Consider the following 23,727-nt stretch of genomic DNA (forward strand, 5'->3'; position numbering starts at 1 on the left):
AGGGGGCATTAGAGGAGATGTGTTAGGGAGTAATGAGGTTGCCAAGCTTTTGATGGTGGCACCTTACACTACATTGATGTTCACAGTGGGCTGGCATGAAGAGGGGACCCCACATAGCCAATGCATCCCTGCTTTTGCAGGGCAGAGCTTTGAAGTGTCCTATTGGTTACATCTTGAGGATGGGTTTTCTGATAGGCAAGTCCACTCAGAAGTGTGACATTCACCTTGCAATATCCCTTTGCACTCCCTTATTCATTGCATTGCTGCAACATTAGAGAATTAGGCTGTGTACTGATGTACCTCATAGCACATAGAATGAGAGCCCTTATACTGGATAGCCTAACCCTTGGCCATAGTTATAGAGTGAACTGGCCAGTTGGGTGGCTGTGGTGAGAAGTAATGATCAGTGAGGATGAGCAAAAAATGAATTTATATTTGGTCAGAAAATATATATGTGAAGCCGCATAATAGTATTCATATCAGTTTTGTGTTGTAGTCTGAGTTTCTCAGTTGGTCATTCCTGACTGCTAAATCTGTATTTCAGTCTAAGTGACAACATTTTCAGCATGAAAAATGTGACATCAGGGAACCTTCTTGGCAGTTAGAGATTGGATAGTAGTCTCTTTCATTACAGTTTAGCATATTTCCTTAGGTGGTTCAGTGATTAGGGGCTACATAAACTATGCTGATATATGATATATACTATATGATATACCATGATATCACACGCTACAGTAGGATAGAATAATTAGTCCTCTGAATCAGATGCTTTTTTGTTTGCTTCTTACAAATTCAGATATAGAACCTGATGTTTGAAAATTACAATTTTTTGCATTTAATGCTTAAAGCAACAAAACCTTCTTGGCGTTCCTGTGGCCATCAAATAGTGACTTAAGACTTACATGGACATTGTCTGGACAGTATCAGTGATGACAATTTCTGCTATTACTATATTTGTCACGATTGGTTACTATGTATCTTATGAAATGTATTGTATTTCACCCAGGCTGTGCCTGTAAATGGTCATTTTTGATCAATGTACCACCCCAGTAAATAAGTAAATGTCAGTGATGTGATTTAGCCAAACCACACACAAACATCAAAGGGAAAAGCTCCTAGCCTCCCTCTCTGTCTGCCAACAAGATAGTGGAGGATGAGTATTCCATAAAAAGAAATAGTTGAGAGTATCCATCATACAGCCCCTGGTCTCTCCCAGAGTTAAAAATGCTAAGCCTTTCATCATCTAATTGTTGGCTCATATTCTGTTGCGTGAATTTGTAGATGCTGCCACTGTGAAAAGATTGATTACTGCTTGATTTTGTGTTTCTGCTTCACACGGGTTAGTTTTGTCTCATTTTCTTGGTGCAATTCACAGAATGATGTTTTCATTGAAGAGCATTCAGTAAACTTTAACCACATAGGGACCAAGCACACAACTGACATTGAGTACCTTTCCCATTGCATATTTTTCCCCTCCCATTACTCTTCAGTTTTAATATCATAACAGCTCATGACCACTTTAATCTCTTTCTGACTACCAAACGTTAACTACTTGTGTAATATTCACACATCAGTTACTCCAGGTTTACATTGCCAAACATGTTTTTTCAGGGAACTTCACCACAGTCATTACTTAAACAGTCCATTGGTTTCATCTGAAACAGGAATAAAAATGAATGCATGTATTGTAATTTAGCAGAATGGAAAGGGAGCAGATCTGCTTTTTTGTTGGTCTCTCCTGTTGTGTCCATATAGTTCAATGTTACAGAAGTGCAGAAATGTATGCTGTATTGGTTTTATTTCTGTAAAAGCCATTTTTTTTTCTATTTTTTCATTTCTTTCCTATTACAGAAATTTGATGCTGTCCTCTGGGCTTTATATCTACACCATCTGAAGATCTTCTGTTTCTCCATTTATAGAAGGATGACTTTCGGTGAATAAAAAATTGAGTTGCAAATCTGCACCAGGTCTAAACCAGACTTGCCTGTAAACTGATTCAAGATACAAGGTAAAATTAGAAGTCTTCCACTGTACTACAAGTTTTGGCATGATTAGAAGGATAAACTAGCTTTGATAAGGGCATTTGCAACTTTCTCCATTGCTTATGCAACCGTTGAGTTTTCATCTTTCAAGAGTAATGTAACACTTGTAAAGAACTGAGAAAGTTACATCTTTAAATATTCCAAAACGTGGAGTAGTGAAGACAAGTGTAAGGGTTTTTTGAATCCCACACTCATGCTGCAGAGTTTGAGTAACAACTAGCAGATGTAATATTTTTAACCCTGACCCCAAATGGGAGCTAATGTTTATTTATCCCAGGATTGCTCCCTACTCTACTAATAGACAGAGTCTGACCTAAATGATGTATTCCATGCTTGAGGCCTTTATAAACATCTATGGTATCAATACAGTTATTTTTTTCTAATTTAAGTGTGCAGCTTCTGGTAAGAATGTTAAGGTACTTTTCTGAGGAAGATAAATCTGAATACTTATGTAGTATCTGGAAAAAGCGCATGTGTATTTGGATATGCAATAGCTGAACAGACTTTCCAGTATTCAAAATTTTTGTAGTAAATAAAAATGATGTGGCAACCTGTTAGACTGCAACCAGATGGTGGCTTGGAGGGCCCAAAGCTAATTACCATGACGCATTTACTTCTCTGGGATCACATACATACATAACATACATACACACATACATACGGTCTTCTTTTTGATAAACAACAGTTTCAAAAATTCTTTCTGCACCATGACAGCATTATACCCAGCCACTGGCTACCATTTATAACAATATGAACAATTAAAAACAACAGGGGTCTGCTTTGTGATATGAAAAGAACATTCCAAACAGTGAATCAACCTGCTTCTCTACAAGCTTAGCAAATTGAGTATTGACCCAAATGCAGTAGGATGGTTTCAGATTTACCTCTAAAACAGGACATTCCAATTGCACATAGGACTAATTTCAAATGTATCTCCAAAACAGGACATTCTAATTGCAGATAGGAACCTGTCTTTCAAATGAATGCACTATTAACAGAGGAGTCCCACAAGCATCCATCCTTGGACTGCAGTTATTTTCCCTATTCATCAGTGATATACCTGTTGACCTGCCCCACCTCAACCTGGTCTTTATGCAGATGATATCTTATACTTGAATCATGTACAGATACATTCCCTTTCAGAAACTGCAATTTAGCTTTACAGATTTATGCCTCTTGCAGAATAAAAATACACTCCTAATCCGAAAACTCCCTAAATCAACAAATCTAATTATAACTGATACAGACAGCAACCTACCAGTAATAGTAACAGAGCAACTGTACCTAGGGATTGCCTTAGATACTCTCTCTTTCATTGGTCAAGCATACTCACAATATAATTAACAAAACACTCCTCAAACTAAATTTACGCTGTGGAATTTCACACCTCTTTAATGCTACAGCTCATAATGCCTTAGCTTATCTGTAAAATTGTCTATGAATTGTATATTCAGTTGCACTCTACCTACCTAACAAGCTCAATACATGAATGCATTAACTACACATAGGTTTCATTCTTCCTTACTCACCAGGGATTAAGCCTATTCTAATGTTACTTTATAACATTCCCAGACGTTTCTAACCTCTGTACCAATTTAATTCTGTACAAATGTTCTCAACCAGTAAACATGTAAATATGTATTATATATTTTTGTCTATGTTGCTTAGTTTTGCTATTTTATAGTTACAAGTTGTTTTACTGATACCTTTACAACTATGTATTGTATTTTGTTTTACGTATCTTGGGCTTTGTATTATGGAGCTTTTCTCCCTGGGCCTCCACTGAAAACGGGCTCTTTGAGCCCAGTGGACCTCCGCGGTCATCGAACTGGAAATAAATAAATAAATATGGGCTCCCTCTTGTATCCTTATACTCCAGATCAAACGCACAAAATTTAAACAACTATAAACAACATTTGCACATTTGTTGTTCTTGCAAAACCACAGTGTCATCATTGCCAACTTCTAGAGCATTGCAACTGACTCCCTGTATATGACAGAGTTACATTTCTCCTTAGCTGATAAATCTACAAACTATCAAAAATGGGACAATGCCCACCCCAAAATAATAAATAAATAAATACAATTACAATTCGAGCAGCCTGAGCCACAGACTTACAGAAAGCCAAGAACGTAGCATTTTCCTCATTAATCATTGGAACTTGTTTTAAAGACACTGCTGAAGAAAGAACATTCACTAGGCTAGGCCTGGCTGTTTGGAAATGTTCATGCAAAAGTGAGATGGTAAGAAATACTTCAGTTAATTACAAATAAACTAAAAGAGCAACTACTTAAGAAACCCCATATTCTCTGCTTATGTGACAATAGTGAGTCCTTGCTACTCACTCTGTACTCATGTATCTATCAAAAATGTGACAATGCCCACCCCAAAATAATAAGTAAATAAATAAAATTACAAATCGAGCAGCCTGAGCCACAGACTTACAGAAAGCCAAGAATGCACAGACTTACAAAAAGCCCTGGGTATCACTTCTGTGTCACTGTTAGACAGAGGCACAGTATACTAACCACAAAAAAGGCATAGCAAAATTAATTTAAAATGGGTGGCGAAATCAAAACACACTCTGGCTAGGCTTATAAATGCCCTAGGGCAGATAGCCTAGTATGAACCTATGAACCTATGTCTTTCTTATCAAGACATACATTTAACAAATGACCACTGATTGAATACTTACATAACTTTTACATATTATAAATGATCTTCTTCTTCTTCTTTCGGCTGCTCCTGTCAGGGGTCGCCACAGCAAATCAACTTTTTCCATTTCTTCCTGTCCTCTGCATCTTGCTCTGTCACACCAACCACCTGCATGTCCTCTCTCACCACATCCATAAACCTTATCTTAGGCCTTCCTCTTTTCCTGTTATCTGGCAGCTTCATCCTTAGCATCTTTTTCCCAGTATACTCTGCATCCCTCCTCAGCACATGTCCAAACCAATGTAATCTTGCCTCTCTGGCTTTGTCTCCAAACCTTCCAACCTGGGCTGACCCTCTAATATACTTATTCCTAATCCTGTCCATCCTCGTCACACCCAGTGTAAATCTTAACAGCTTCAACTCTGCCACGTCAAGCTCTGACTCCTGCCTTTTTCTCAGTGCCAATGTCTCCAACCCATATAACATAGCTGGTCTCACTACCCTCTTGTAGACCTTCCCTTTCACTCTTACTGGTACAAATCACTCCTGACACTCTTCTCCACCCACTCCATCCTGCCTGTACTCTCTTTTTCACCTCTCTTCCACACTCACCATTACTCTGAACTGTTGATCCCAAGTATTTAAACTCATCCACCTTCGCCACCTCTACTCCCTGCATCCTCACCATTCCTCTATCCTCCCTCTCATTCACACACACATATTCTGTCTTAGTCCTGTTGACCTTCATTCCTCTTCTTTCTAGAGCATATCTCCACCTCTCCAGGGTCTCCTCCACCTGTTCCCTACTCTCACTACAGATCACAATGTCATCTGCAAACATCATAGTCCACGGGGACTCCTGTCTGATCTTGTCTGTCAACCTGTCCATCACCATTACAAATAAGAAAGGGCTCAGTGCTGAACCTTGATGTAATCTCACCTTCACCTTAAATGCAAACGTCACTCCCACCGCAGACCTCACCGCTGTCACACTACCCTCGTACTTATCCTGTACCACTCTTACATACTTCTCTGACACTCCCGACTTCCTCATACAATACCACAACTCCTCTCTAGGCACCCTGTCATATGCCTTCTCTAAATCCACAAAGACACAATGCAACTCCTTCTGACATTCTCTGTACTTCTCCATCAACACTCTCAAAGCAAACATTGTATCTGTACTGCACTTTCCTGGCATGAAACCATACTGCTGATCACTAATCATCACCTACCTTCTTAACCTAACTTCCACTACTCTTTCCCATAACGTCATGCTGTGACTGATCAATTTAATCCCTCTGTAGTTAATAACAGCTCTGCACATCACCCTTTTTCTTACAAATTGGTACCAAAACACCTTTTCTCCATTCCTCAGGCATCCTCTCACTTTTCAAGATTTCATTAAACAATCTAGTTAAAAACTCCACTGCCATTTCACCTAAATACCTCCATGCTTCCACAGGTATGTCATCTGGACCAACAGCCACTCCGTTCTTCATACTCTTCATAACTATCCTTACTTCCTCCTTGCTATTCCACTGCACTTCATGATTCACTATCTGCACATCATCCGACCTTCTCTCCCTCTCATTCTCTTCATTCATCAGCCCCTCAAAGTACTCTTTCCATCTGCTCAGCACACTCTACTCGCTTCTGAATATGTTTCCCTCATTATCCTTTATCACCCTTACCTGCTGCACATCTTTACTAGCTCAGTCCCTCTGTCTAGCCAATCGGTACAAGTCCTTTTCTCCCTCCTAAGTGTCCAACTTTTTATACAACTCATCATACGCCTTATCCTTAGCCTTCGCCACATCTCTCTCTTTGCCATGCACCTCATCTCCTTATACTCCTGTCTACTTTCTTCATCTCGCTGACAATCCCACTTCTTTTTCGCCAACCTTTTTCTCTGTATACTCTCCTGTACTTCTTCATTCCACCACCAGGTCTCCTTGTCCACCTTCCTCTTTCCAGATGTCACACCAAGCACCTTTCTAGCCATCTCTCTTACTAGCTCTGCTGTAGTGACCCAGCTATGTGGTAACTCTTCACTGCCACCCAGTGCCTGTCTTAACTCTTCCCTGAACATCACCTCACAATTACCATTTTTCAATTTCCACCATTTGATCCTTGGTGCTGCCCTCACACTCATCCTCCTCTTCTTGATCACCAATGTCATCCTACAAACCACCATCCTATGCTGCCTAACTGCATATTATAAATAATAATAATGATAATAATAATGATAATAATAATAATAATAATAATAATGAGTTGAATTTATAATGGTAAATGGCATACGAATGTGTTGCCTCTACTTTGTTACTATGCTGTATACAACTATGTGCATTATTTCCTCTGTGTATAATTTTCTGTTTATATCTTGTTCCATGATGCCTAGGTCATAGCTGAAAAGGGACTGTCAGACAGTCCACTTATTCTGTTATCAAACTGAAATGAATAAAAATTACATAAATGAAAGGTAACACTACAAAAAATGGGTAGTTTTGCTGAAACAACACCTACAGAAGTATTTTTTTTAAAACAACATCTTAGAGATATTCCTTATTTCACAGTTGCAAGCATTTCTTCCCAAGTCAACAAACCATATAAAATTAAATATGAATAAACATTAAAAAAGCTTCTTAATAAATTACTGAATTCAAATAACTGTGTATTCTGATTGCTGTTAAAGAAACAATATTATTGTTGACTGTTAAAACTGACCAGTGCTTCGCCGATTTTAAAGCCTGGCCGACCGAGAGAGATGCAGGACTATGACTTACCATAATGCAATGAATGCTGTCCGAATTACGTGCTCAACTCTATGCTGAAGTCACATTCCTTTGTCTTAATATAAGCAGCTGATAAGGTTATGCCATGTAAGAACTCAGAAGACTTATTGAGTAGTGAAACATATCCAGGATCACAAGTAAGAAGTGATAGGGTTATTCATTAATTGGGTGTGAATGGGGGGGGGGGGGGCTGGGAAGAAGGTAGAGAAGTAGAAGGTTGACAGGGAAATAGGATCAGCTTAAAATTATGTGTCTTTCACCCCCCCCCCATCTTACAGTTGTCTTGCACCAGGTTAGTACACAGCACAAACAAATGGCACTAAAGTCATTAATTATTTGCAGCTTGCAATGTATACTTATTAACTGCTGTAGCCTGTGTCATATTACTGCATACAGCTTAACAATTCAACCAGTTTTAGTTGTAAAAAAAGTAAAAATATGTATCAAGTTGAATCAGATGTGTATACATTTTTTTCTATATTCTTTTTTTTGGCATCTTGCTTGCCAACCATTAGGCCTCCTTCAACTGTACTTGAGTCCAGTCTTTCTTCCAATGTCAGGAATCCTCACAACCACTGACGTTTGTGCTGTCCAGAGAGATAATTATTTAGGCAATGATGAGAGTTGTTTGTGTCCTCAGTGGCATCCTGACTATGAGGACATTGAGTAGCTTAACCTCACCCCCTGGATGGGGAATAAACTGTGAAGAAAATCAAAACACTGTCATCTGTGTTAGCATATCTGTCAGGAGATTTGTACATATTCTCAGATTAACTTAAATTGTATGCCAGCATACCTAATTCTGACAATGTAAATACGTTTTAAAATGTTGAGCATTTTCCTGTTTAAACAGACTGTTTAAAGAATCTGTCATTGCTGTGATACATTTCTAACTGCACGTGTTTGAAAAGGACATTCTAAAGTACAAACTGTGGAGAATCAGCTGAGCAGTGAGTGATGTGATTAGAATGTTCGTGGTTGGTAAGCGATTATTTAAACAGCTGAATGACATAAAAACATTTTTTTAAACAGCTGACTGTTATATTTTGAAATTAGATAGTTGAGACTACAGTTTATTTTCAAATAGTAAGTAGTTTGTCAACTACTGAAGTCAGTGGACACCAAGAAGAGAGAACTCACCAAGAAAACTGTTAGCTTGCCTTGATCTTGCTATTATATCTTAGAGTGGATCAGGAACAGTATTCTTTAGATAGATCAGGAAAGCTTAATTATTAATATAGAGTTTTTTTCTAGAAAAATGGACACCCTTATCCTGCAGTTTGATTACATTTCTGGTGATTGAATTTTGGTGTTTATTGAGAGTTATCGATTTATCATCTTATTATTTTACTTATTATTAAATGTTTTTCCTTACTTTATATTGTGGCTGGAAACCAGTGTTTTTCTTTAGAGATTAGAGAGTGCTTATACCTGTTTGATACTCCCCAGGTCACCTTGAAGGCCCGGCTGTTGTGGTCATAGGTATTATTTATTTTGATAATTAATTTTCATAATTGGACAGCCCCTTAGAAGGGCATGAAGACCATCTGATTGGTGGCAGCATTACTGCATTATTTTGGGAAAGAGACAGCTGGAAATCTATGTCAGGCTTTACCAGAAGTGTTTGAATGTGTGAGATTTAAATTTACTTTGAATGTGAGTCTATGAGAAGTCTTAAACTGGGACACTTTGCTCTGAAGTGTGTAATAAAAAAATACATTTGGGTGGACAGAGGTATTATAGTCCAGTCCCAGAAAAATAAGGCATGTTCCTTTTGTGCTCTTAGGGGAAAATTATGAAATATTATTTCTGGTTAAATGCCAGTCTCATACTGGAGTCAGTAGTGAGGATTGAAGCTCCTTAGTTACTGACCCAGGATGGTAAGGGATGTCATTTAATTGTTGGCAGTCTGGTGAGGTATTGGACAGATGTCAAATAAGCTACCAGTATCACAGAGTCCTCCCCCTTTAGGAACACTCACTAATGAGAGCTACATCCAGATAGTGGCTTGGTGGGCCCAAAGCCTATCCCCAGGAAACCCTTGAAACTCTTCTCTTCCTTCAAGGGATTGTGGAAGCATTTGTCATGCTCTGCTCTATTATCACCCCCAGGATGGACATGCCCATGTCCATCTTTCCTTGCCAGGCTTTGTCTAGTAACAGAGGCATAGTAAATAATTTGTTCCTCTGTCACCAGAGCTGTATAAATGTACATAAAATGTACAGTAAAGAATTTTTCATGCTCCTGTTTGTTATTTTATTTTGGTCTAATATGTTCATATTATATGGAATTTGTGGGATAACACTTCTTTTTTGTGAAAAGTCAACATTCAGATTTTTTTTTCCAGGGAACTTACCTAATATAATCTGCCCATTTATTATGTGTAATACAGCTTTGTCTTTAACCTACCATACTGTTTTGTACAATTCCTGTTCATCTTTAAGCCAGTTAGAATTACCTTTGGTGCATATTGGTTTGAAATACTCTATCAGTCATTCTGTTTTTGGCCTCTTGGATGACAGCAGGGAATACATCTTCACTTCACCCTAATTGGAGAATGAGCATTATACAACGACCCCCCATTAATATTCCAAAATGTGCATGCTGATTGGTCAGCATGCACGTTGTAAATCAGAGTTATAGCAATGGAAAAAGGTCGGGTCGCCTGGACTTTTTCCATTAGTATAACTTTTTTTTTTTTTTACAGCAATGGAGAACGCAAGATCTCCGTTGCTTTTTACAACCTGTCTCGCTATGTTAAATGAGTTTAACATAGCGAGACAGCTTTTAAAAAAAGCAACGGAGCATCACCGTTGCTTTTTTTAAAGCTGTCTCGCTATGTTAAACCCATTTAACATAGCGAGACACTTTAAAAAGCAACGGAGATCTTGCTTTCTCCGTTGCTTTTTTCAAAACTGTCTCGCTATGTTAAATGGTTTTAACCTAGCGAGACAGCTTTAAAAAAAGCAACGGATATTCTCCGTTGCTTTTTTTAAAGCTGTCTCACTATGTTAAACTCATTTAACATAGCGAGACAGGTTGTAAAAAGCAACGGAGATCTTGCTTTCTCCATTGCTTTTGCCCACAGCTCTGATGTACTGCATAAGTATACGCATATGCAGTACGTCAGAACTGTCGCAGAATACCAGACAGCTGCGGAAGGGCAGCAAGGAGGCATTATACAATGCCATTATTTAAGAAAAGTAATTATTTTTTTTCACAAATAATGTCATTGTATAATAGCAATAACCCACTTCTGGGTGTGGGTAATGCTGGATTTACCCACGGTTGGCTTTGTTTGGCCACTCGGGCTTCGCCTTCATGACCAAACCACACCAACAATGGGTAAATACAGCATTACCCACACCCAAGCGTGGGTTATTGCTATATTATCCAACATGGTATTAATGTACAAGTAATGAGTAGTAAAAAAAAAAAAAAAAAAAAAAGCAAGTCCAGTGCTTCATGGTAGCATATTTAGATACTGTGATGCTCAGACAGAAAAGAAAACAAGTGGACACCATTGTTTTATACTCACTAAATACAGCTTTGTTGTTTAATGAGTGTAACATTTAAAAAAGCTAGGGCAGTTACAGCTGATGGAAAACTGGGGTGAGCCATCAGCTAGGGCATTTCGAGAGAGTTAATGGACTGGCTTCCTATTGAAATGTTGGCATTCGAAATGTCATGTGTCGATTACATGAAAAGAGCAAATCTTGAAGATTGCTGTTGTACTTTAAACTTCTTTTTTTTGCACTGCCTGATGTGGAAAAGAAACCCCCCACATCACCAAACCTATACACACTCACTCTGAGATCACCATACCTTAGAGAAAGGGGAGTATTCCGAGAAATGGCCGTCTTGAACTTAGTATATGTAAGTTCATTTTTTGGCCATTCAGTCTCCCTGTTTTGATACTTGTGCTAGAGGGTCCTAACATTTAAAATGGCTACTTATGGATCACTATGGTGAGACATCAGCTAGGGCAGTTTGCAAGAGCTAGTGGACCACTGGGGTGAACCATCAGCTAGACCAGTTAGAGAGAGCTGATGGACCACTGGGGTGAGCCAACAGCTAGGGCAGTTTGCAAGAGCTAGTAGACCACTGGGGTGAACCATCAGCTAGACAAATCAGAGAGAGCTGATGGACCACTGGGGTGAGCAACAGCTAGGGCAGCTAGAGAGAGCTGATGGACCACTGGGGTGAGCCATCATCTAAGGCAGTTATAGAGAGACCTGAGAGATCACTGGAGTCAGCTATCAGCTAGTGTAATTACATTCAACTCATTCAGGAGAAAGAAGTGATTCTCTGAGTTTAATGCCATTTTAAGGCTATCAGACATTGCAGTGAAAGTTTTAGTAATGGCATGACACCTTGTCTTTCAGCTAGAGAAGAATGATGGCAATGCTCTGTTTTTCAAAAAATAAATTACAGCTGGTGACAAGTGAAACTTAGTTGTTAAATGCACTTCTTGTTTGGAGAGATTAATACATTTCTAATATCATGAGATAGATGTGAGGAAGGGAATCGGTCTTTCATTGAAAACACACCCGTGGTCCCTTTTTTTGGCAATGAGTACTATCTGGGTATGTTTCTAGATTCTGTGAAGTCTGTTAGGAAGTGGAATATATTGCAGATATGGGATAAGTGCTATGTCCGTCTAACAAGAGAACTCTGTCTTGGCTTGTAAATGTTCACTGCTGTGTGTTACCTATTGAGCTGGTCTTTGCTAAGACTGAAGTGAATCTGCTACATGACAATGTATACCTGTCTCATTCTCCTCCCCTTTCTTCTCTTTTTGTAGGAGAAATTGACTGAGCTTTGTTCTTTGTCTCTTATCTTGTAATGCTGTCTACCCTGTGCTCTCAAAAAAACTACATGGCATGACTAAAAAGGGTGCAGAATTTCACCTGTTCACTTCTTAAAATCTTGTGTTTGACATGTCAAGCACAGCATTATCTGGATCCTGCTTATCTGAGAAAGCTGTTGGTACTCTGCATCCCCAGCAGGTTCCTAACATTGTTAGGGGAAAGGCAGTTATTTGTTCCAAAGACCCATCCTCAGTGCTCTAGATGGCTATCATCTGCTTATCTTGTTCTGGTAAAACAACCACTGGTTCACATCTAAACCTCGGAAGCCTTCTTCAGGTGTACCTTAAGTATTATCCATTTAGGCTGATTTAACTTAATCTGTCATGATATGAAATGCTTGCCTGCCTATGTTTGTTTTATGCTATCTTCTGTGTTTTATGTTTTTTGTATTTTCTTAAAGATCTTTATGTTTCTATGCATAGTTAACTTTGTCATTATTCTTGTATGGAGCTTTTCTCCCCAGGCCTCTACTGAAAATGGACATATATCCAGCTAGACTAGCCCGGTCAACAAATGTAAAATAAATAAAAATAAATAAATAAATCTTGAGAAGCCTTACAGTTAGAAAAAAATATGTGTGTGTCGGGGGGGGGGGGGTCCAAGATATAGGGTAATATTGCTAAAAATGGAGAAGGGTCGTATGTAGTAAGGGGGTAGCATTGAATAAATCAGGAAAGGTTGCTTCATGGCTAGGTGAGTGTCTCACCAGTTTTGAGATGAAATATGTAATGGCCCATAATACTCAATGCAATCTGATTTATATTTCTGTAAAATTATTTAAAGCTGTCAAAGGCAGAGACCTATTTTCAGGAAAAAAAGAATCAATTCAGGGGCTTTTACAGGATAACAGGAGATTACTAAGCTATCAACCCTGAGGTAATTTTAAGCCTAACCCAATGTAACACTATAGAGGTACTAGTCAGTACCCAAGATTGCATTTAGTGATGACTGCCCATGTCCAGGAGGGTTGTGGGTGCTATCCCAGGTAAGAATTTTTGGTGCCCCATCCACTCATGCAGGTTCCTTTTGAACAGTGTCATAGAGGTGCTCTGTTTCACATGAATTCATAGCCTGTTCCAAAGATGTGGCAGTCACTGGGAGATAAAGCTGCCCCTCCAACATGCCCTATTTAATTCACAGGCCATATTTAAGTCCCAGGAACAGATAGCTCTAGACCTACTGGACTTACAGATATGCAATAATTTCATTAGGCTTTTTGTCTTGGGTTGCTCTGTAGGCCAGGCATAAGTCTCCCCTAAGAATTCTATATGATATGGAGTATAGTGACTGGGATTTTAGTCAGTCCATGTAAGGCACATGCTAGAGGCCCTTGATCTTCTTGGTTAGAAACCTTTGAGGTCTCTGTAATTGCTGTAGATGTTTAGTAAGGTATATACAAATGGGGTGTTATACTCAATTGTGGGCCAGATAAGTGCTGAGTATGGGAGGGTTGTAACTTCTTTTGCTCTCGAGGCGATGCCTTTACTAAACAAGTGAGCTACATGGGAAGCTTTCCTTACAATGGTAGACATGTTATGGTCGAAGTTAAGGTTGCAATCAACCTGTGATCCTATGTCCCTTGCCACTTCATGGGTACTTAGGGTATTGTTATTGATTTGATAGTGTGAAGAGACATTGTTTGTGCCAAAGGGAATGACGATGCATTTCTTTGAGACCGTGGCTAATACACCAGTCATTGGTCTGTGTGAGGCCAACCTGGGGGTATACTGATATAATTTGGGGATTCAATGATTCCACATAGTTTGCAGTCATCTGCAAAGTTGATCAGCCATAACCCTTTAGTTTTGACCTGAACTTCTGAGAGGTGTATAGCAAATAGTAGGGGGACCAGCACTGACCCCTGTGTCACCCCACTGGTAACAGGACTGCTGAGTGATGTGGAGTCACCCACTTTGATAGTGTGTGTCTAGTTTGTGAGCCAGTTGGCAGCCTATCTTACGAAGAAGGGGTTTACATTCAGTTTGCTAAGTTTATCGGTGATGTCTGAATGTGAGATTGTGTTGAAAGCCTTTGCCAAGTCAAGGTGTGCTGTGTGCATAGATTTGCCCTCATCAATGGCCTTGGTCACACTTTCAAACAAAGAAATCCACCAAATTTAACAGGCAGGATCTGCCCTTCACAAAGCCGAATTGGGTTGGGTCCAGGGTTTGGAAGTCACTTATGTCTTTATTTATGAGGTCCATAATGATACATTCCATGGCTTTACAGATGAAGCTGGTTAGGCTTATGGCTCTGTTGCTAGCCACCTTTGTGAGGGGGAATAACTGTAACTGTTCTCCATTCCGCAGGAGCAAACCTTGTGGTTAGACTATGATTGAAAAGGGTACTTAGTGGTCATGCTTGTTCATGTTTTAGCCTGTTTAGAAGACAGACTAGTATGTCATTTGTTCCCATAATGGCCATGTTCTTTGCCTTGGAGAGGGCTTTGAGGATCTGCTCTTCAGATATGTAAGGTGGGGGAGGGTTGGTGGAGGGTTTGATGTAAGGTAGGAAGGGATAAGGGAATAAAATTTTCACCAAACCTGTCCACTAGCAGGTTCGCTGTCTCTGTGAGGTCAGTTTGTGTGTTACCATTGGCCACCAGTTCTGCACATGTTTGGGTCCTACCCTTTAGGTTACGTACATAGCTGTCAGAGGACTTATGGTTATCCTTGGTAGTAGTTGCTAGGTTTCTCTCAAATGAGCTGTTGGATGATTTGACATGTTGTCTTGCTGCTTGCCTATTAAGGCTGAGGAGGTGCTTTTCCATTCTTGGTTTGACATGTTGTCTTACTGCTTGCCTATTAAGGCTGAGGAGGTGCTTTTCCATTCTTGGGTCCTTGTCTTTGTTTTTTGGACAACAACTTTTTGCATTTATTGTAGAGTTTGTTGATGCTGGAAGTCCAACATGGCAGCTTGATTTTACTTGGGGATCTGGCTTTGATTCTATCTGGTACAGCCATGTTTATACACTTATGCAAGTGATTGTACAGGGCTTTAGTGTAAGCTTCGGTGTAGTTACCATTTTCATCTTGGGCTGGGGCTTGAAATGCAATTATACCTTCACCTAGGAGGGTATAGCTTGCCTTGGTGAAGTTTGTTAGTCTGATTTCACCTTTTGTGAGTTATAGTGTTAGTGCCACTTCAAAGATGATTGATTTGTGGTCAGTTTTAACTATTGAGGGTCCAAGAGTTGCAACAGTGCACCTGTTTGACATGTTGGTAAAGAACATATCCTGAATGTTTATTCCTCTTGGAGTATGGACAATTTGCTCCATGGCATTTGAATTCACAAATTCAAGGAACTTTTGTGCTAGTAAGTTTGGGTTAGAGTAGGATTCCCAGTTGACGGTGGGCTAATTAACATCACCCATAAGCAGTGTGTTCGGTAAAATTTTGATTGTCTTCAGTTTGGTTAAGTAGGCTTCATGGGTGTTGTGTCCATGGAGGGAGATCTATAACTGGCTAAGACTTGAGTGGGGGCCTTACCTACTGTAACTTAGATCTGGAGTAACTCCACTGAGTTGTCCAGTCTAACTAGACGTGAGGTGAATTTATCTCTAATATTGACTGAAACACCACCTACCATTGGGGATGCACAAGCCAGTGCATTTCTTTGTGCCGGTCCCAAGCTTCGATAAATGGGGAGGGTTGCGTCAGGAAGGGCATCCGGTGTAAAATTTTGCCACATCATACATGCAGAAAACTGTATAGAAATTCATACCGGATCAGTTGAGGCCCGGGTTAACAATGACTGCCACCAGTGCTATTGGCCAACAGGGTGCTGGTGGAAATTGGGCTACTGTTGGCCGAAGGAGGTGAAGAGGTGGAAGGCATGCCCGAAGGCAGGTAAAGGCTAGGACTGTGATAGTGAGGGTCAGAACTTTGAATGTTGTCAGTATGACTGGTATAGGGAGGGAGCTAGCTAATATAATAAACTGAGGAATGGTTGGTAAATTGTGTGTGCAAGAGACCAGATGGAAGGGGAGCAAGGCTAGGTGTATCGGAGGTGGTTTCAAATTGTTTTATCATGGTGTGGATGGGAGGAGAAAAGGTGTAGGCATTATCCTGAAGGAACAGTATGCTAAGAGTGTTTTAGAGGTGAAAAGAGTGTTGGATAGAGTGATGTTTATGAAGCTGGAAATTGATGATGTAATGATGAATGTTGTTAGTGCATATGCACCACAAGTGCATATTGGAGTGAGTTGGATGAAGTGGTGATGACTGTACCCAAGGGTGAGAGACTGGTGATTGGAGCAGATTTCAGTGGGGATGGTGGTGAAGGGAACAGAGGGGATGAGGAAGTGATGGGTAGGTATGGTGTTAAGCAAAGGAATGCAGAAGGTCAGATGGTAGTGGATTTTGTGAAAAGGATGGACATGGCTGTGATGAATATGCATTTTAACAAGAGGGAGGAGCATAGGGTGACATACAAGAGTGGAGGAAGATGCACACAGGTGGATTGTATCTTATGTAGAAGGGCCAATCTGAAGGAGATTGGAGACTGTAAAGTGGTGGCAGGGGAAAGTTTAGTTAGGCAGCATAGGATGGTGGTTTGTAGGATGATATTGGTGATCAAGAAGAGGAGGATAAGTGTGAGGGCAGCACCAAGGATCAAATGGTGGAAATTGAAAAATGGTAATTGTGAGGTGATGTTCAGGGAAGAGTTAAGACAGGCACTGGGTGGCAGTGAAGAGTTACCACATAGCTGGGTCACTAGAGCAGACCTTGTAAGAGAGATGGCTAGAAAGGTGCTTGGTGTGACATCTGGAAAGAGGAAGGTGGACAAGGAGACCTGGTGGTGGAATGAAGACGTACAGGAGAGTATACAGAGAAAGAGGTTGGTGAAGAAGTGAGATTGTCAAAGAGATGAAGAAAGTAGACGAGTATAAGGAGATGAGGTGCATGGCAAAGAGAGAGGTGGTGAAGGCTAGGATAAGGCGTATGAAGAGTTGTATAAAAGGTTGGACACTAAGGAGGGAGAAAAGGACCTGTACCGATTGGCTAGACAGAAAGACCGAGCTAGTAAAGATGTGCAGCAGGTAAGGGTGATAAAGGATAATGAGGGAAACGTACTCACAAGCAAGGAGAGTGTGTTGAGCAGATGGAAAGAGTACTTTGAGGGGTTGATGAATGAAGAGAATGAGAGGGAGAGAAGGTTGGATGATGTGCGGATAGTGAATCATGAAGTGCGGTGGATTAGCAAGGAGGATGTAAGGATAACTATGAAGAGGATGAAGAATGGAAAGGCTGTTGGTCCAGATGACATACCTGTGGATGCATGGAGGTGTTTAGGTGAAATGGCAGTGGAGTTTTTAACTAGATTGTTTAATGAAATCTTGGAAAGTGAGAGGATGCCTGAGGAATGGAGAAGTGTTATGGTACCGATTTTTAAAAATAAGTGTGATGTGCAGAGCTGTAGTAACTACAGAGGGATTAAACTGATCAGTCACAGCATGACATTATGGGAAAGAGTAGTGGAAGCTAGGTTAAGAAGGGAGGTGATGATTAGTGATCAGCAGTATGGTTTCATGCCAGGAAAGAGCACTACAGATGTGATGTTTGCTCTGAGAGTGTTGATGGAGAAGTACAGAGAAGGTCAGAAGGAGTTGCATTCTGTCTTTGTGGATTTAGAGAAAGCATATGGCAGAGTGCCTAGAGAGGAGTTGTGGTATTGTATGAGGAAGTCGGGAGTGTCAGAGAAGTATGTAAGAGTGGTACAGTATATGTACGAGGGTAGTGTGACAGCGGTGAGGTCTGCGGTGGGAGTGACGGATACATTTAAGGTGGAGGTGGGATTACATCAAGGATCAGCTCTGAGCCCTTTCTTATTTGCAATGGTGATGGACAGGTTGAGAGACGAGATTAGACAGGAGTCCCCATGGACTATGATCTGTAGTGACAGTAGGGAACAGGTGGAGGTGACCCTGGAGAGGTGGAGATATGCTCTAGAGAGAAGAGGAATGAAGGTTAGCAGGACTAAGACAGAATATATGTGTGTGAATGAGAGGGAGGATAGAGGAATGGTGAGGATGCAGGGAGTAGAGGTGGCAAAGGTGAATGAGTTTAAGTACTTGGGATCAACAGTTCAGAGTAATCGTGAGTGTGGAAGAGAGATTAAGAAGAGAGTACAGGCAGGATGGAGTGGGTGGAGAAGAGTGTCAGGAGTGATTTGTGACAGACGAGTACCAGTAAGAGTGAAAGGGAAGGTCTACAAGAGGGTAGTGAGACCAGCTATGTTATATGGGTTGGAGACAGTGGCATTGACAAAAAGGCAGGAGTCAGAGCTTGATGTGGCAGAGTTGAAGATGTTAAGATTTGCACTGGGTGTGACGAGGATGGACATGATTAAGAATAAGTATATTAGAGGGTCAGCCCAGGTTGGAAGGTTTGGAGACAAAGTCAGAGAGGCAAGATTACGTTGGTTTGGACATGTGTTGAGGAGGCATGCAGAGTGTATTTGGAAAAAGATGCTAAGGATGAAGTTGCTAGGTAAGAGGGAAAGAGGAAGGCCTAAGGTAAGGTTTATGGATGTGGTGAGAGAGGACATGCAGGTGGTTGGTGTGACAGAGCAAGACGCAGATGACAGGAAGAAATGGAAACAGTTGATGTGCTGTGGTGACCCCTATCGGGAGCAGCCGAAAGAAGAAGAAGATTGACTGAAACACCACCTCATTTGGTTTTCACACATTTCTCTTGTGTGTCTAAAGTTGTGGAAGGCATTGTAGCCTTGCAGGGATGGAGTCCTCACTGAGGCCTTAAACCAGGTTTCTGTAACTCCACAGACATCTACATCTTCTAGTGATAGAAGTGCTTCCAGGGAGTGCAGTTTTTGGTTCAAGCTCCAAGCATTTAGCAGCATGATCCTTATTTTGCTCTGATTGGTTAATTTCATGTTGGTAATGTTTTCGAGACCTTGACTAAAAAAGGCAGTATGGGGGAGGCAAGAGCCTTTACCAGCATCCAAAGGTCTAGGGGTGCCAGGTGCAAACTATCTCTGGCAAAGCAGCAAGGTTTGTTGAACATGCCTTCCCAGGTAGACAGGAACTGGATCCCCTTGGAATGACACCAAAAACTAAGCTAATTATTGAATCCAGTCATTTTTGTTTATACTGTGGAATCATTCTACATGAGGGTAGTATGCTGCTCAAGGCCTGGGATGTACTTGCTTGGAACACATACTTAGACAGCTCAACCTGTCTTTCTTCATATAGTCCAGTGAGGTACATCTCAGGTTATTCACACCAACATGAACTATGATGGAGTTATAATGGTACTTGTTGCTGTAACATATGCATGATCTGATGAATCCTGGCACCAGACAGGCAGCTGACCATGACTTTCTCCTTGTCCATCCTGGTGAGTGGGACATCCATGTGTCTCACTATTGAGTCCCCAATGACAAGAAAACTTGGTTTTTGGGTGTTACACCTTACGAGCTTAGTGGGTGAGACACCAGTGTTGCTATGTGTCATGGGTGCTGTGGAGACTGTGTTAGGTGTAGCAGACTTGTGTTTTGGATGTCTCTGGTGTTTCTATAAGTTTTTTGAGACAATCTCCATGAATGTGGATCTACGCATTTGATGCATACTATGTGTATGAGTAGTGGTATGTGTATGAGTAGTGGTACTATGTGGATATGTAGTGGTGGGTGAGTTGACAACCTTCTCCGTGTTACTGTTTTAAGTGAGAGACAGCATGGATTCTAGATTCTTGGTGTAAATACATCTCTCGCACTCTGTACTGGACTGTGTTATTAGTATAGGGTTGTGTACATGAGGCAATTGCTACACTGCCTCAAGAGACCCAAGTCAACAAGGTTGGCAGGAGAAACAAGGGTAGTCCAGCTGTCCATAATGCTAGGCTGAAGACTGTTGCCACTAGGGGTGGCTTTTCAGAAATGATCATGGAGGAGCTCGGCAAACAGATATAACTACTTGGGTTTTAAGGGAAAATTTGTTGAATTTAACTGTCTGGCTTTGGCACACAATTGCTCTGCAGTGTGCGGTGTTGTGTGACACGCAAACAAGCAGAAACCTACTCAGATGCAGGGCCTAAATGCCAGAAGCTAAAGCTTGAAAAAAAACTCTAACAAAATTCAAAAGGAACAATGAGGATGCCTATTCCAAGCCCTACAATGGACTGCTTTTATCATTCAGGTGCCAGTCAAAGACATTTCTCTCACAAAAGTACAGATAAGCCACTTCCAGTCCAAGATATCCTGGAAAACTTGTTTAGAATAAACATACCACTACTGGATCTGGACTATGCTACAGCTACTAGCTACCCTAGTTTCAGTGGGAAACACTAGAGAATATTTAACACAGCAGAAAAGTAGCAACGAGACACTGAAAAATGTTTAAATCAACAGAAAATCGGCCAGGAGGCTCCGAAGAATGATTAAAACAGTTAATAGATCAGTTATTTAAGTACTGCTTTCTGGGAAAACCAGAGCAGACAATACAGATAGCTTTAAAACAGTGAAAAAAATACCATCAGATACTTAACAAACAGTGAAAAAAACAAGAAAGCTTGCTAAATAGTGAAAATAGCAGTGCAATTCAATTTTACAGGCACAGTGTAGCAGGCAATTGCAGTATAACAGTGTAGTTTAGTACACGGTAAATAAAAGTAGGTGGCAGGCAATAAAAACGTGCAGTAAATAGTACAAATAAGCAAAAACAAGAGGCAAATTATGTTTTTTGGAAGCTCAGAAGCCTCTAGTCATCTGGTATCTCAGCCCAGAGTTGTGGTTGGTAGCCCACCTCAATTCAGCTCTGTACACTCTTTTAGCATTTATATGTATTTATTAAGGAGGCCAGGGCTGCATGCATTTTTCCCTGCACTAGTCTTGTCCCTGAATTTCACTTTAGATTTTGTTTCCGGGATAGACATCCATTGAGCATCCCAACAAAGCACCAGGTGCATGGCAGGAAGAATTTATCTTGTAGTGAGAGTATGACTGGAAATTGTTTAGGTTGACAGACATGTTCCTTTAAGCACGGGAGTAGTTTTATGTGGTGACTTATGAGGATAGGTTGTAAGAGTTAAAGAAGGACTGGAAGATGTGGTTATAATGGGAAGCTATTTTAAAACCTAAATATTAACAGAGGTTAACAGCCCACTTCTGAAATAATGTTGGGGCTGCATGGTTCATGCTATCTATAGGTCGTTGGAAACATCGCTCATTGTTGTGTCTTCACAGATTAGAACTCTGTCAGTTTTCTAATGAATATATTGAAGTGCCTTTACTGTAGAGACTTTTTCTAATACCAGCAAGGACATTCATGAATTACCAAACAGGTTCACACTGTTGGTGGCAGTGCATGCAGCAGGCTGCCCATATTTTGAGTTGCAGCACTTAAAACATTTTTTGGGGGAGGGGTGCAGATAAAGCCCTCATTTTGAGCCTGGTGAGTTGAATTAAATTAGTGGCTTAAGTACTTGTAGAGCTGGTGTAAAGACAGAACTGGCAAGACTTTGCCTGTTTGTCCCTCTTCTGAGGAGGTGATGAGGTGATACTCTCTAGTAAGGTGTAACATTGTTTTGGTCCCAGTGGATATTGTGACGCAGAATGACAGGTGAATCAAGCTTACAGGTGAGGCTGAGAGTCACCTTGGAGGAGGAAGAAGGTGTATTTATACCACCCACAGTTGCTAGCAAGGACTATAAATGGAATATCAGTGCACAGAACTCACACCAACATCGTAAGTTGATACTTATTTGAGCAGCTATTGTTCTTTGGCCCTTTCACCTTACAGTGATGTGCTTATTGTCTAAGCCAGATGGCCAACAGCTCCATCTTGTGGTCAGTCTGTTTAATGTGTTTCAAATGATTTGCAAATAGAGGTAATTTAGGGCAAATGGGGGACATTGATTTGCATCTGCTGCACAAGCCTAACTCTTCAACTGATTTGGTAATTAGCATATAGTAAAAGTAGTTGTAAGCCACTGTGGTCCTGTTTCACCCTGTCAGAAGAGAAGGTGGTATTCAGTCTAGCTGCAAGCAGTACAACTCTAAATCTGGAAAATCTGCTTCTCTAGAAAGTAATAAATGCAACAAGAAAACATATTGTTAAAAGATGGAAGTTCAGAGAATGCATCTATTCTTCAAGTCTGAGTAGACATCTTTGAGGTGATACACTAATGACATCTTTTAACAGGTTAAAAACACAACTCCATGACAATACCCCAAATAAAGTAGATCAAACTACTTTTGCACTGCTGTTCAGAGTTCTGCATCTACTCTTAGTTATTATATTCCTATAATGCATTATTATAGTAACATTGCAATAGTTGTGTTTGACTTTAAAGTACTATGTTTAATTTTACAAGCCAATGTATACTGCAAGGTGCTTGTTTTTATCTGAATTTCCACTTCCCTTTTGTTTTGTCTAAAATGCATGTAAAACTTAGATGGCTAATTTCACCAAGCCTTACAGCAAAATTACCCTGCTTTAAGTCGCCTGCTTTCTGCCTTGCAGTTTTGATGCACTTTCTTGGAGTGTTCCAAGGTGTTAAGAGGGGCATCTGTCAGCACCATCTTCAGGTCTTTCTAGACAGTAAACAGCACTCTGATGCCTAAGGAGAGAACAACCCTTCCAGATGGGACAGGAATAGGAGAATGTATCAGCTATGTGTAAGAACTAAAAGTAAGATGATGGTAGATAAGAACTACTCATCTGAAATGCTTTCCCCCTTCTCCCTCCACTCTGGTATGGGGGGAAGGAAAGGGCAGTAGACAGAGGGTGGAAATTTGTACTGCAACATTGATCTACTCGGACATCTACAATGATGGTATGTGTAACACAACTGTACTATGTCCTTTGTGGTCAGAGATGCAGTACTGATCCTTTGCAGGGCTCCCAAAGCTACTAGCTGGTGGGCAGGCTGTCTCTTGGCCCTTGGGAAAGCAGGTTTTGCAGGATAGCAGTTGCAAACCCTGTCCTAGTCCCGGAGGCAGTGACTAATTGGCAATAATGTTTAGTAAAAGTGTGATGGATGTCCATGTTGCAGCCTCCAGAATAGCCTATGTAGAAACACCTTTAAGAAAGGCAGTGGTGGCTGCACTATGTGTGATGGAGTGAGCTCTGACATGGGTTGGTACAGGCTTACCATGATAGGCATAGCAGAAGGTAATGCAGGTGGATATCCATTTATGAATAGATTGGTCTGCCGTCCTTTACATCTGCAAATGCCACCGGTAGTTCAGTAGTTGGTTTGCACTGTTAGGGAATTTTGTTCTGCCCAGGTACTACCTGATCAGTTGTTGTACCTCCAGGGAGAGCAAACTTCAGTCACCTTTATTCTGTGGGTTAGGGAAGAATGCTGACAAATGTATAGCTTGATTCAAAGAGAGT

General features: G+C 40.6%; 1 protein-coding gene across 3 annotated transcripts in view; it reads left to right on the forward strand.

The window, feature by feature from the left end:
- Positions 1–23,727, forward strand: part of GULP1 (GULP PTB domain containing engulfment adaptor 1) — a 4,195,041-nt gene that overhangs the window by 1,908,979 nt on the left and 2,262,335 nt on the right. For all 3 annotated transcript variants that reach the window (XM_044075155.1, XM_044075158.1, XM_044075157.1), the window contains exon 7: positions 1,852–2,008. The gene's annotated coding sequence lies outside the window, so the exon portion shown is untranslated. The remainder of the gene's footprint in view (positions 1–1,851; positions 2,009–23,727) is intronic.

The sequence above is a fragment of the Protopterus annectens genome, chromosome 6.part0 (genome assembly GCF_019279795.1).
Source record: "Protopterus annectens isolate FY-2018-M chromosome 6.part0, PAN1.0, whole genome shotgun sequence".
Taxonomy (NCBI): domain Eukaryota; kingdom Metazoa; phylum Chordata; order Ceratodontiformes; family Protopteridae; genus Protopterus; species Protopterus annectens.